Source organism: Bos javanicus, chromosome 10, assembly GCF_032452875.1.
Source record: "Bos javanicus breed banteng chromosome 10, ARS-OSU_banteng_1.0, whole genome shotgun sequence".
NCBI classification, from domain to species: Eukaryota; Metazoa; Chordata; class Mammalia; order Artiodactyla; family Bovidae; genus Bos; species Bos javanicus.
In genome coordinates, this window is record NC_083877.1 from 96,123,607 (window position 1) to 96,137,537 (window position 13,931).

Sequence of the window (13,931 nt, forward strand, 5' to 3'; positions counted from 1 at the left end):
TTTTTCAGCAGAAACCTTGCAAGCCAGAAGGGAGTGGGATGATATATTCAAAGTGCTGGAAGAAAGAAAAAAATACAACGACAACAACAAACTGCCAACCAAAAACCGCTCTATCCGACAAAGCTGACCTTCAGTACTGAAGGAGAGCTACGGAACTTACCAGGAAAACGAAGCTGAAGGAGATCATTACAATCAGACCAGCTTTATGATAGAGAATATGGAAAGGAATTTAAGGGGAAATTAAAAGATAGTAATTAATGACAGGGAAACTTGCAAAAGTCACTGGTGTAGATAATTATATAGTCAAATTCAGAGTAATCTAATATTGTAATGATGATACATAAATCACAACTCAAGACAAAAGTATTAAAAATAACTATGACTAAAATAATTTTAATACATGCACAATATAGAAAGATGTAAATTGCATCATCAAAATCATAAAATGTTTGGGAGGGAGTGTCAAAATATATGCTTTCAAAGTTAAATTGTGAGCTCAAAATGCATTCTTATATGAATTGGATGGTTGATGTGTCACAGTAGCCAAACACACACACACACACACACAAAAACCTATAGTAGATACATGGAATTTATAGAGAAAGGAATCAAAGCATACCACTGCAGAAAACTATCAAATCACAAAAGAAGAGAGCAAGAAAGGACAAAAGGAAAAAAGAAACTGCAAAATAACCAGAAAAATAATTAACAAGTGGCAACAGTCAGTTTATATTTATCAGCTATTAAATGTAAATAAACAAAATTCTCTAATCAAAAAGACAGAGTTCAAAAGCATCAATTCTTTGAGGCTCAGCTTTCTTTACAGTCCAACTCTCACATCCATACATGACTACTGGAAAAATCATAGGTTTGACTAGATGGACCTTTACCTTGGCAAAGTAATGTCTCTGCTTTTTAAAAAGCTGTCTAGGTTGGTCATAACTTTTCTTCCAAGGAGTAAGCATCTTTTAATTTCATGGTTGCAGTCATCATCTGCAGTGATTTTGGAGGCCCTCAAAATAAAGTCTGCCACTGTTTCCCCATCTATTTGCCATGAAGTGATGGGACCAGATGCCATGATCTTTGTTTTCTGAATGTTGAGTTTTAAGCCAACTTTTTCACTCCCCTATTTCACTTTCATCAAGAGGCTCTTTAGTTCTTCTTACCTTTCTGCCATAGGTTGGTGTCATCTGCATATCTGAGGTTATTGATATTTCTCCTGGCAATCTTGATTCCAGCTTGTGCTTCCTCCAGCCCAGCATTTCTCATGATGTACTCTGCATGTAAGTTAAATAAGCAGAGTGATAATATACAGCCTTGACATACTCTTTTCCCTATTTGGAACCAGTCTGTTGTCCCATATCCAGTTCTAACTGTTGCTTCTTGACCTACATAGAGATTTCTCAAGAGGCAGGTCAGGTGGTCTGGTATTCCTGTCTCTTGAAGAATTTTCTGCAGTTCTACATTTCAGTTTTAGGGACACACATAGATTGAAAGTAAAGGAGTGAAAAAAAAAAAGATATTCCATTCAAATGGAATGCAAAAGAAAGCAAGATGGATATATTCATTTCAGACGAAAATTGCTTTATGCCAAAAACAGTAACAAGACACAACACTATGATTATGGGTCAGACTTTATTTTTTTGGGCTCCAAAATCACTGCAGATGGTGATTGCAGCCATGAAATTAAAAGACACTTACTCCTTGGAAGGAAAGTTATGACCAACCTAGATAGCATATTAAAAAGCAGAGACATTACTTTTCCAACAAAAGTCTGTCTAGTCAAGGCTATGGTTTTTCCAGTGGTCATGTATGGATGTGAGAGTTGGACTGTGAAGAAAGCTGAGCACCAAAGAATTGATGCTTTTGAACTGTGGTGTTGGAGAAGGCTATTGAGAGTCCCTTGGACTGCAAGGAGATCCAACCAGTCCATTCTAAAAGAGATCAATCCTGGGTGTTCTTTGGAAGGACTGATGCTAAAGCTGAAACTCCAGTACTTTGGCCACCTCATACGAAGAATTGACTCATTGGAAAAGACCCTGATGCTGGGAGGGATTGGGGGCAGGAGGAGAAGGGGACAACAGAGGAAGAGGTGGCTGGATGGCATCACCGACTCGATGGACATGAGTTTGGGTGACCTCTGGGAGTTGGTGATGGACAGGGAGGCCTGGCATGCTGCGATTCATGGGGTCACAAAGAGTTGGACACAACTGAGCGACTGAACTGAACTGAACTGAATCAAGAGGATATAACAATTGAAAATATTTATGTTTCCAGCATTTGAGTACCTACATATCCAAACTAAATACTAAAAGGTCAAAGGAGATAGATAGACAATACAATCAAAGCAGAGGAACTCAACACTCTAGTTTCAACAATGGATAGATCATCTTCTCAAGCACGAATGAAATATTCTCCAGGAAAATTATGTGTTATGCCACAAAGCAAGTCTTAATTAAAAAGACTGAAACTATATCAAGCAGCTTTTCTTACAACCATAAAATGAGAATCTTTTAAAAAAGTCCAACTCATAGGAACAGAAAGTGGAAGGGTATTTGCCAGGCACCGGGGCATGCGGGAAATAGGGGGAGGTTAGTAAAAATGGCACAAACTTTCAGCTACACGATGAATAAGTTCTGAGAATCAAATGCACAGAATGGCGACTGTAGTTTATAGTAATGTGTTAATAAACCAAAATTTGCTAAGAAAGCAGAACTTAAGCACTCTCACCCTCAAAACAGGTAAATATGAAAAGCGATGAATACACTAGTCAACTGGATGATGGAAATTCTTTTGCAGTGTATACATATGTCAAATCATCCTGCTGTCTACAACGAACAATCACATATTATCTGTCAGTTATACCTCAATAAAGTTGAAAAAATTATAGCCAAATTTGAAAACAAATACCTGTTTGCTGCTATTTTGTATCTCTAGGAAAAATGCACATGAAGAATTGATATTATCATTTAAATAAAGGGTGGACACTACTGGCATTTTTGCTATTCTATCACTATACTGGGATTAGGAGTTTTGAGATGCACTTTTTTTGTATAATTTCCTCTATATGAGGTTTGGTGGTAAACATATTTTTGTTTTATTGTGCATAAATGAGGGGGAAAAAGCATATGGCATTGACACTGATTTCATGAAAGACTTGAAAGAATTTTATAGATTTATTTTATAGGTTTATCTTGAGTACGATTTGATGAGTTTGAAAATACAGTCCCTTTGTTCACCACCTCAAATGCCTCTGGAATTAGTATGGTCACATAAGTTCAAATAACATTTACCTCCTTTATAAAAACAGCTCCCTCGGAAAAGCAAATTTGAAACAGCCTCTGTGTTTGGTGTCTTTCAAAAGATGCCCCCAAAAGTGAACTGAGGCCTCAGTTTGTCCAAATTATTTTTCCACCAAAATGTGACATAATCATCGACGCATGAAAGAGTGTGTTTTTGCCCATGATTCCCACACACACTATGCCCCAGGGAGGGAGATGAAAAGGATGAGGGTGAGAAATCTCGGATCGGGTAGTTCCCTCTCTCCAAAAAGCTTCAAATCAAGAAAATGACATGTAGCTTCTTTTACAGTGGGATCAAAAGAAACCTACAGACAGCTGTGTTTTTGTGCACATGGATTTTTTTAAGCAAGTTTGTAGTTCGAATTTTTGGTCTCAAAGACCAGATGTTGGTGATAATAGAAACTTCCATGTGTACTTGGGAGGAAGAAAGAAGAAAGAGAAAGGAGATGCTTTACCAATTGAAAGCATGTTTTTCTTTTCTTTCTTTTTTTAATCATAAAGTATAACTGTAAAATATCACACAACAAATAGTCATTTACAAACTTTAGGATCCACCAAGGTCTTGATTTCCAAAAACCCATAGAGTCACAGAAAAAAATGATAAGAAGATGCTAAGCATAATTAAATCAGGTGAGCACAATGGTCAGTGAACTTGGCTTTGGACTTGTGCCTAAAATATGACATGCTTAAATCTTATGTGTTTTGTTTTGCTATTAATTTTTCTTTTTGCTAAGAAAGAGGGAAAAATAATGGTAAAGATAAATAGAGTTCTTCCCATGTTTAGGGAATGGCATGAAGGAAGCTGCATGCTGCGTGCTAAGCTGCTTCAGCCATGTCCAACCCTGGGCAACCTATGGACTGTAGCCCACCAGGCTCCTCTGCCCATAGGATTCTTCAGGCAAGAATACTGAAGTGGGTTGCCGTGTCCTTCTCCAGGGAATCTTTCTGAACCAGGGATCAAACCTATGTCTCTTGAAGGAAACTGGGAAAAGCCAAAAAAAAGAAAGAAAGAAAGACAAAGAAAAACATGTATTTAAAGCAATAGAGTTGCAAAGGAGAAAATAAAATGGAAGCAGAGTCTGGAAGGTGTGTGTGTGTGGGTGGTTGGGATGTCAAACCCTGTAAGGGATCAAGGGTGATCAGAGCAACAGCTTTAATGGATAACCATGGATAGATTTCAAATGGAAACAAAAGAATATGTGTTTTCTAAAATCCTAAAAGTATTTTATTCCCTCTCTTAAGAATATTCAGTGTATCTTCACTTAATTTGATCAGCAGTATGTAACTCAGGGATCGAGAGGAAAGGTAAAAAGCATTCCCACAGACACTGTGATTTTGATTAGTATCAGGTCTGTAGATCTTCACTTTGCATCTCAGTTTTTTTTTTCTTGTATACATATAAAAACATCTATGAAAATATACCCTTCGGCAGGCTCAGAAATTGCCTTTTAAAATAATTTCAAATATTATATTTTCCTTGAAGGCCCTTGCCCTGGATAGCTAGTCACCCAAAATGATATGCTTGTTTCACTTTAAAGCTAGAGGAAAAAGTATTACTCTTCAAGAAGTGCAAGACATTGGATTTCAAATGTCTTCAGCTTCATTAGCTTTGTTCCCCAAACCAATTGCTGCAACTCTCCAAGTTTCAGTTTGGGTATTTGTTAATTCATTGGAAGTTTACTTTATACTCTAAGCAGGGTTTTATTGCAAAAAGTAAATTATATATGTGTGTGTGCTTAGTTGCTCAGTTGTGTCTGACTCTTTGCGACCGCATGGACTATAGCCCACCAGATTCCTCTGTCCATGGGATTCTCCAGGCCAAGAATACTGGAGTGGGCAGCCATTTCCCTCTCCAGGGGATCTTCCCAATCCAGGGATTGAACTAGGGTCTCCTGTATTTCAGGCAGATTCTTTACCACTGAGCCACCAGGGAAGCCCATATCAATATCTATACCTGTATCTGTATCTATATACACACATGAGAATATTCCTTGGAAGCAGAAATCATTGTTATATGAAACACTTTGCAATTAACAGGAAAAAAAGATCATTGGTATTTCAATGCCTTCTATGGTATTCAACACTAAGAATTGTGTTAAGTGATAGACAAACTGAAAGCTGGAATGACAATTACATAGATAGGCATGTAAGCAGATAGATAGATGATAGCTTGATATTGCTATTCACATAGATATATGCCATTTTATTCCCATTCGTTAGGTTGTATTTTGTTGAGGACTGAGATTTAGGGAGACTCAAGCAACTTGCCCAGAGTGACACAGCCATAAAATAACCAACTCTTTGTCCCTAAAGACTACTGCCTTCCCTTAATAATATATGAGTCAGAGAGGACCTTCAAATACATATATTGATTATTTGCTATGACCCTGTGGCTCAAGTGGTTCTTCTGGTCTGGGTTGGGTCAACAGGCCCGTGGCTGGGATTCAGCTGGCATAGACGGGCACATTGGGTTAGCTGGACTAGCTGGACCCTCCCTCCATGTGGTTTCAAGTCAGTCTGAGCTTATTCACACGAAGGCAGAAAGAGTGGCACAGGGCAGTGGGAGAGGCCAGCCTCAGGACACAGGTGCTTTCCAAGGCTCGCTTGTGTCATGCTCACTAATGTCTTAATAACCAACTAAGTTATATGATCAAGCCCAAATACAAAGGCATAGAAACAGACTCCAGTTCTTGAGGGGAGAAGCAGCAATAGGATAAACATGTAAGAATAGAAGACTTTATGGTCATTTTTGGAGTCTATCAAACTATGACATATATTATATCATAGAAACCACATTTATTATTTGATTGTATATATGGATGTTGTATATTTATGTATTTCTACATGTGTGTTGCTTTTGGGGCTTAGGAGGCAATGAAAGGAAACAAGAAAGATGCTTCTAACATCTTGTCTTGACTTACATGAGAATAAGAAGACATTAAGGAAGCACAAACTAATGTCTTGAACTTGGTGCTTGATATAGCCCTGCAAATTTGTGTGCATTTTTTGCCCATCTTTTGCCTCCCCCACACACTGTTTTAATTCTGAATTGTTTCTAATATTTAAAAATATGAATAGTGCATGGAAAAATATGGATTTCTGGCTTAATTTGTAATATTGAAAGATCTGACCACACTAGGCCACATGACTACAGTTTACTGAAGATAAGAAGTCTTTAAATGGGGTGGAAGCCGCAGTTTACTAGTCTCTGCAAGCATTTTCTTGTACTTCCCTCTTCCTAGTGAGGCTGAAGGTTTAAAAAGAAGACATGAAAAGATGACTGGAGATTGTTTTTAAATGCAGTATATCCAGCCTCAGTGATCCTTGTTATTATTATCATCAACCAAAAGTCCCTTACCTCTGATTTAAGAAATATTTCTATATAGGTAGTAATTAACATCATTAACATGAATTTGGCATCATCAATTAATTAAGGTAAGGTGTTTTTTCTCTTGGGAATTCAGTAAATTGCATATAATAACACTTGTGTGTATCTGCCAGTGGGGTGAAAAAAAAAAATCACTTCAGAGGCTAGAGATGAGAGCTTCAAATAAGTTCCATCTCTAACTGTCAAATCTGAGCAAATCACTTAACACCAAAGTATTTCCCTAACAGTTAAAAAAGAATAATAAAAGAGACTTTCATAACCTTCCAGGGATGCCTTTGGTCTTAAAAAAAATTAAGACAGATGGAATGCACATATTTCTGGGGAGGAAAGGGAGGGGAACTGGGAATCTTTAAAAGTGTGCCTCAGATTTTGCTAGGTTTAGTCATGCTACTTGGGTTTAGAAGCAGAATCAACACTAAAAAGAATCTTTACCAGTATCTTGGCTTGTCAAAACTGTACTAAGCAAAACACTCAGGCTTATCTGATTGCGTCTAGATTCAGGTGCACAGGTACCAAATTACCAGACAAGATCAAAGAGACTTTTTTCCATCTTTTTGAGGCAGAGTGCCATATTCTTGGCCAGACAGTTTCCCACCCCACCCCACTTTTCTTGGCTCTCTGTTTACTGTTTCAGTAGTATAGAAAGATGGCAACAGTCTAAGCCTAATGTGTATGAGCTCATTCCCTATGTCAATCACAGGGGGGAAAGGTATGCATATGAACATTTAAAGGATGTTTTTGAACAATGTCTTCTTTCCATTTGAAACAAGATTTAAAAAAGAATATGTTTCAGTTTATCTTTTTAAAAAATGAAATACATACAGATGGCTAAAAAACACATGAAAAGATGCTCAACATCACTCATTATCAGAGAAATGCAAATCAAAACCACTATGAGGTACCATTTCACACCAGTCAGAATGGCTGCGATCCAAAAGTCTACAAATAATAAATGCTGGAGAGGGTGTGGAGAAAAGGGAACCCTCTTACACTGTTGGTGGGAATGCAAACTAGTACAGCCACTATGGAGAACAGTGTGGAGATTCCTTAAAAAACTGGAAATAGAACTGCCTTATGATCCAGCAATCCCACTGCTGGGCATACACACTGAGGAAACCAGAAGGGAAACAGACATGTGTACCCCAATGTTCATCGCAGCACTGTTTATAATAGTCAGGACATGGAAGCAACCTAGATGTCCATCAGCAGATGAATGGATAAAGAAAGCTGTGGTACATATACACAATGGAGTATTACTCAGCCATTAAAAAGAATACATTTGAATCAGTTCTAATGAGGTGGATGAAACTGGAGCCTATTATACAGAGTGAAGTAAGCCAGAAGGAAAAACATCAATCAAGTATACTAACGCATATATATGGAATTTAGAAACATGGTAACAATAACCCGGTGTACGAGACAGCAAAAGAGACACTGATGTATAGAACAGTCTTATGGACTCTGTGGGAGAAGAAGAGGGTGGGAAGATTTGGGAGAATGACATTGAAACATGTCAAATATCATGTAAGAAATGAGTTGCCAGTCCAGGTTCGATGCACAATACTGGATGCTTGGGGCTAGTGCACTGGGACGACCCAGAGGGATGGTATGGGGAGGGAGGAGGGAGGAGGGTTCAGGATGGGGAACACATGTATACCTGTGGCGGATTCATTTCGATATTTGGCAAAACTAATACAATTATGTAAAGTTTAAAAAATAAAATAAAATTAAAAAAAATGAAATACAGTTGATTTGCAATGTTATGTATCGAGCAAAATGATTCAGTTATAAATGTATATATATATTATTTTTCATATTGGACTAATATATGTTGAGCCCTAAAACTTGAATATCTTTATATGATGGCACTGTGGGCTCTTGGGTTCATCAGAGCATTCAGTGTTTAAATGGAGGTCAAAAATCAAACTTGGAAAGCAAGTAATTATTCTCTAAAGCTAAGTTTTAATCTGGTTTTGGTTTCATGAAGCTGTAGTGGATTAAAGATGGCCCCTCACTATTGCCTGGAAAATCCCATGGACAGAGGAGCCTCGTAGGCTACAGTCCATGGGGTCACAAAGAGTCGGACAGGACTGAGCGACTTCACTTACTTACTAATTTTTGCTACTTATTCTTTTTTATAATTGTTTACTTTTGGGCCACATCATGGGGCATGTGGGATCTTAGTTCCTCCAGTAGGGATCAAACCTGTGCCCTCTGCATTGGTAACACAGGAGTCTTAACCACTGGAAAACCTATTCTTTTAAAGAAAAATAGTAAGAATCAGCTGTTCAGTCATGTCCAACTTTTTGCAACCCCATGGACTGTAGCCCGCTAGGCTCCTCTGTCCAAGGAATTCTCCAGGCAAGAATACTGGAGTGGGTAGCCAGTTCCTTCTCCAGGGGATCTCCCAAATCCAGAGACTGAACCCAGGTCTCCTGCATTCCAGGCAGATTTTTTACACTCTGAGCCACCAAGGAAGCACATTCTTTTAAAAGGTGAAGCCTATTCCTTTTCCCCTTGAATGTGGGCTGATATGATGGCTGGCTTTGACCGCTAGCTTTGACTAATAGAATGTAGTCTTGACTGTACAGAAGTCAAGCCATATATTGATAACTCTCAAGGCCAAGCCTGAAGCCATTTGAAGTGTTCACTCTCTTTCTTCCTGAACCGATCCTTTTTGGAAGAATGGCACCAGGCTGTGAAGAGCTTAAACCTCCACTTGTGTGAGAACAGCACAGCCTCATCCTAAATTCCCAGCCAGTCACCAGCACCATCAGCCAGGAGCAGGAAAGAAGCCATCTTGGACTTCCCAGCAGCCCTTGTGCCCCAGCCAAGACCATATGAAGCAGATGATGTGCAGAGTTGTACTCTGCCCACATTCCTGACCCCCAGCATCATGAGCAAATAAAATCATTGTTTTATGCCACTCAGTTCAGGAGTAGTTCGTTACACGGTGAGAGAAAACTGAAATACTCCTCAAAATGTTTTACTGGGTGGGTCTGGTGGGAAATTGGTTACAAGTGGCTTATTTTAATTTCTATGACTGTGATGATGATTAAGTTTTATGTTTTCTCCTGAAGGATAACCATAAAGTGGAGGATCTTCACATCCTCTGCACTAAAAGTAAGAATCTGACAGAGCTAGTCTAAGGAATTCTTGAGCTATGAAGAATATCTTTTATTTACTTAGTCTTTGAAAAAGCATTCTTTTGTTCTCATAGGCACTACTAGGTTTTGGAGAGAGCATGTGGAGGGGGAAGGAGGGGTCAGTTTTCCCATTTGCAAAGTCATTTTCAATGGTCCTCTTGGGGTCCATTTGCAGGAACACTCCTGGGGCAAGCAGATCAGAAATGAGCAGTTCTGTTTCCCTCTATATTCTTCTGGCAGCAATTAATGAAACAAAGGGCCTCATTAGTATCTCCTGCCTGAAACGTGTAAGTCCACTATGTGGGCAGGAGCTCTGCAAACTCATCCATTCTTTCCATGAAGCCAGTAAATGAATCACATCATTATCTTTGCTTTTGTATGAACATTTCAACTGAGAATAAAACACACAGGGGTGCAGGCAGACATTCAGGATGTAACTTTTTTTTTTTTTTCCCAAAGCATAGTATTTCCAGCCTACGTTAAGGCATCTGCGTTCACCAACTCAAAGCAGAATTTGGCAGTGAACACAAATACATTCACATAAGCAGACGAAGCCACAAGCAGGAACAGGCTGATTTCAAAGCAGGCTTTTCAATTAATGGTTGTATCTGGCATAATGTTGACATCTACATTGTAGTGAGAACTGTGGCTTTGAAATTACTTAGCTTCCTTACTGTTGTAAACCATCTTTGTGAAACCCTCAGAGTGATGATGCTTTTAAAGTAGGCTTCAGGTATGAACCAAGCCTTGTAAATAATAGAAAGTAAAATTATTTTATAAACCAGAAGGCTGAGGCATAAACCAACACTGACAAAATGAGTTGGGGCTCACTGCTGGGACAAACTTGGAATGCTTAAACAACTCAGATGCTTCTGTTCTATCTACTAGATCTCAAACTGCACTTCAATCCATCACTGCCCTCTCAAAGTTGTAAAATTATTGGTTGATGCCTATAAATAACTTTCTTATTATTTTCTCCTTTTAACAAGTAATGAGCCATTATACCCTCTCCACCCTGGGGGCTGGAATTCTCTAACTTTCATCATCATCAAAACTGGAGTTAAAATCAAAGAGTATAATTAGTTTTGAGTAATGCTTTAATTATACAGTAAAACATGACATCCAACAAGAGAAAAAAAAAGCTCAATTTAGTTTTGACTTTTTAATGTTTTTAATTTGTTATTAAGAAATTAAATAAAAAATTGCATTCAAATCCATGGTGCCATTTAATTGTATAGCTTAGAAATGCTTTAGTTTAAGAGTTTATAACCACATAACTTTTTTGAGTGTTTACTAACACCAGTTGCTTTATGTGCTTTATCCTCCCTCATTGATTCCTAATAAGAAACCTCTTATTTAGAAATTTTATTTGTCTTTTTCTTATAGTTGAGGAAACTGAAGCTTAGCAAGTTCAACTAGCTTAGCTGAGTTACTGTCAGTATAGGACAGAGGGGGGATTTGAACTTAGACCTCAGTGACTCCAGGCTTGTGGTCTTAAACTTCTTATTTACTTCCTTCCCATCAAAAATTTCATGGACAGAGGAGCCTGGCAGGCTACAGTCCATGCGCTCATAAATAGACTCAACTGAACACTCATATACACACATACCATCAATGGTACCACTTGCCTTTCCCTAACTCTGAAAATGAAAGCATCATTATTTTTCATCTAAACTGCATTTTTTTTTTAAGGATCACTGATTGCTTAGGAATGAAAGTCAAAGATATCTGATTGTGAGTGATTCTGCAGAGAAATTCTAAATTCAGTGGGATCCTGAGTACTTTGGAGACATTAGACTTTGGAAGTACAACTTCAATAGCTATTGCAGCAACAGAGTGACTGTATGTGAGCACAGATGCATTTTCTGTGTCATTTCATGAGTTCATATGGAAATACCATGTGAGGAAAGATTTGAATCCTGCTGCTTGAATTCCCACGGATACTCTCTCCAGGTCTTATTGTGATGGAAGGTAAGACATCCTTCCTAAAGCTGCCATGCAGCTCTGTGAAGGTCCAGGCCTTCTTATCCCCAAGGCTAAGAACCACTTCATTTTTCATTCCAATCCCAAAGAAAGGCAATGCCAAAGAATGCTCAAACTACTGCACAATTGCACTCATCTCACACGCTAGTAAAGTAATGCTCAAAACTCTCCACGCCAGGCTTCAGCAATATGTGAACAGTGAACTTCCAGATGTTCAAGCTGGTTTTAGAAAAGGCAGAGGAACCAGAGATCAAATTGCCAACATCTGCTGGATCATGGAAAAAGCAAGAGAGTTCCAGAAAAACATCTATTTCTGCTTTATTGACTATGCCAAAGCCTTTGACTGTGTGGATCACAATAAACTGTGGAAAATTCTGAAAGAGATGGGAATACCAGACCACCTGACCTGCCTCTTGAGAAACCTGTATGCAGGTCAGGAAGCAACAGTTAGAACTGGACATGGAGCAACAAACTGGTTCCAAATAGGAAAAGGAGTATGTCAAGGCTGTATATTGTCACCCTGCTTATTTAACTTATATGCAGAGTACATCATGAGAAACGCTGGACTGGAGAAGCACAAGCTGGAATCAAGATTGCTGGAAGAACTATCAATAACCTCAGATATGCAGATGACACCACCATTATGGCAGAAAGTGAAGAGGAACTAAAAAGCCTCTTGATGAAAGTGAAAGAGGAGTGAAAAAGTTGGCTTAAAACTCAACATTCAGAAAACTAAGACCATAGCATCTGGTCCCATCTCTTCATGGCAGGTCGACGGGGAAACAATGGAAACAGTGGCTGACTTTTATTTTTCTGGGCTCCAAAATCACTGCAGATGGTGATTGCAGCCGTGAAATTAAAAGACGCTTACACCTTGGAAGGAATGTTATGACCAACCCAGACAGCATATTAAAAAGCAGAGATATTACTTTGTTAACAAAGGTCTGTCTAGTCAAGGCTATGGTTTTTCCAGTGGTCATGTGTAGATGTGAGAGTTGGACTATAAAGAAAGCTGAGCACCAAAGAATTGATGCTATTGAACTGTGGTGTTGGAGAAGAACTGAGAGCTCCTTGTACTGCAAGGAGATCCAGCCAGTCCACCATAAAGGAGATCAGTCCTGGGTGTTCATTGGAAGGACTGATGTTGAAGCTGAAACTCCAATACTTTGGCCAACTGATGCAAAAAGCTGACTCATTGGAAAAGAGCGTGATGCTGGGAAAGATTGAGAGCATGAAGAGAAGGGGATGACAGAGGATGAGATGGCTGGATGGCATCACCGACTCGATGGACATGAGTTTGGGTGAACTCCAGGAGTTGGTGATGGACAGGGAGGCCTGGTGTGCTGTGGTCCATGGGGTTGCAAAGAGTTGGACACGACTGAGCAACTGAACTGAACTGAAGAACCACTTCTGTCTTTGACATCATTATTATTTTAGCCTTGGATATTTTCATAATGATGGAACTAATGTGGGGAAAATTCATCTGGGCATGTCAGGAATCCTGGCATCTTTAGGAAGAAAAGAAAAGGGCAGCTTTCTGAAATCTGACCGGCCTGGTGAGGTGTGTGTGTGTGTGTGTTTGTGAGTGTGTGCGTGCGTGTGTGTCTCAAGTGGAACGCTTGTCCTTGTTTGTCCCCTTAATTGCGTCTCATCAGCAACGTGAGCTGTTGTTCATTAGCCTCTTCTTATTGTCATTGCCTGAAAGTAGAGCATCCAGCTGGCAATTTCTAGCACTTGCTGTTTATAACCAAAGTTACATTGCTCTTTATGAGAGACAAAGAGAAATAAAAAAAGATGACATGTGGGAAACGAGTAACTGAAAAGAAAGGATATTCATTTTGGTAAGAGACAATAGCCCAGTTCTTAATGAGTAGTCAAAGTAAAAAGGTCTTTAGTTGCAAGTGTGTAAGGAGACATTTGTTTCCCTGTACTGCACATCCATGCAATTTTAGTGTATTTTGTTCCTCATCCTTAATCTCAAGTTAAGAGGCCCTGACATAACTCTATTTTATCTAACCATCATCCAAACGCAGAATTTGTCCGATTTGCACTGCCATCCTCACCCTTAAACACAGACATGAACTCATGTCAGTAAGTATCAGCCCTTAGTCG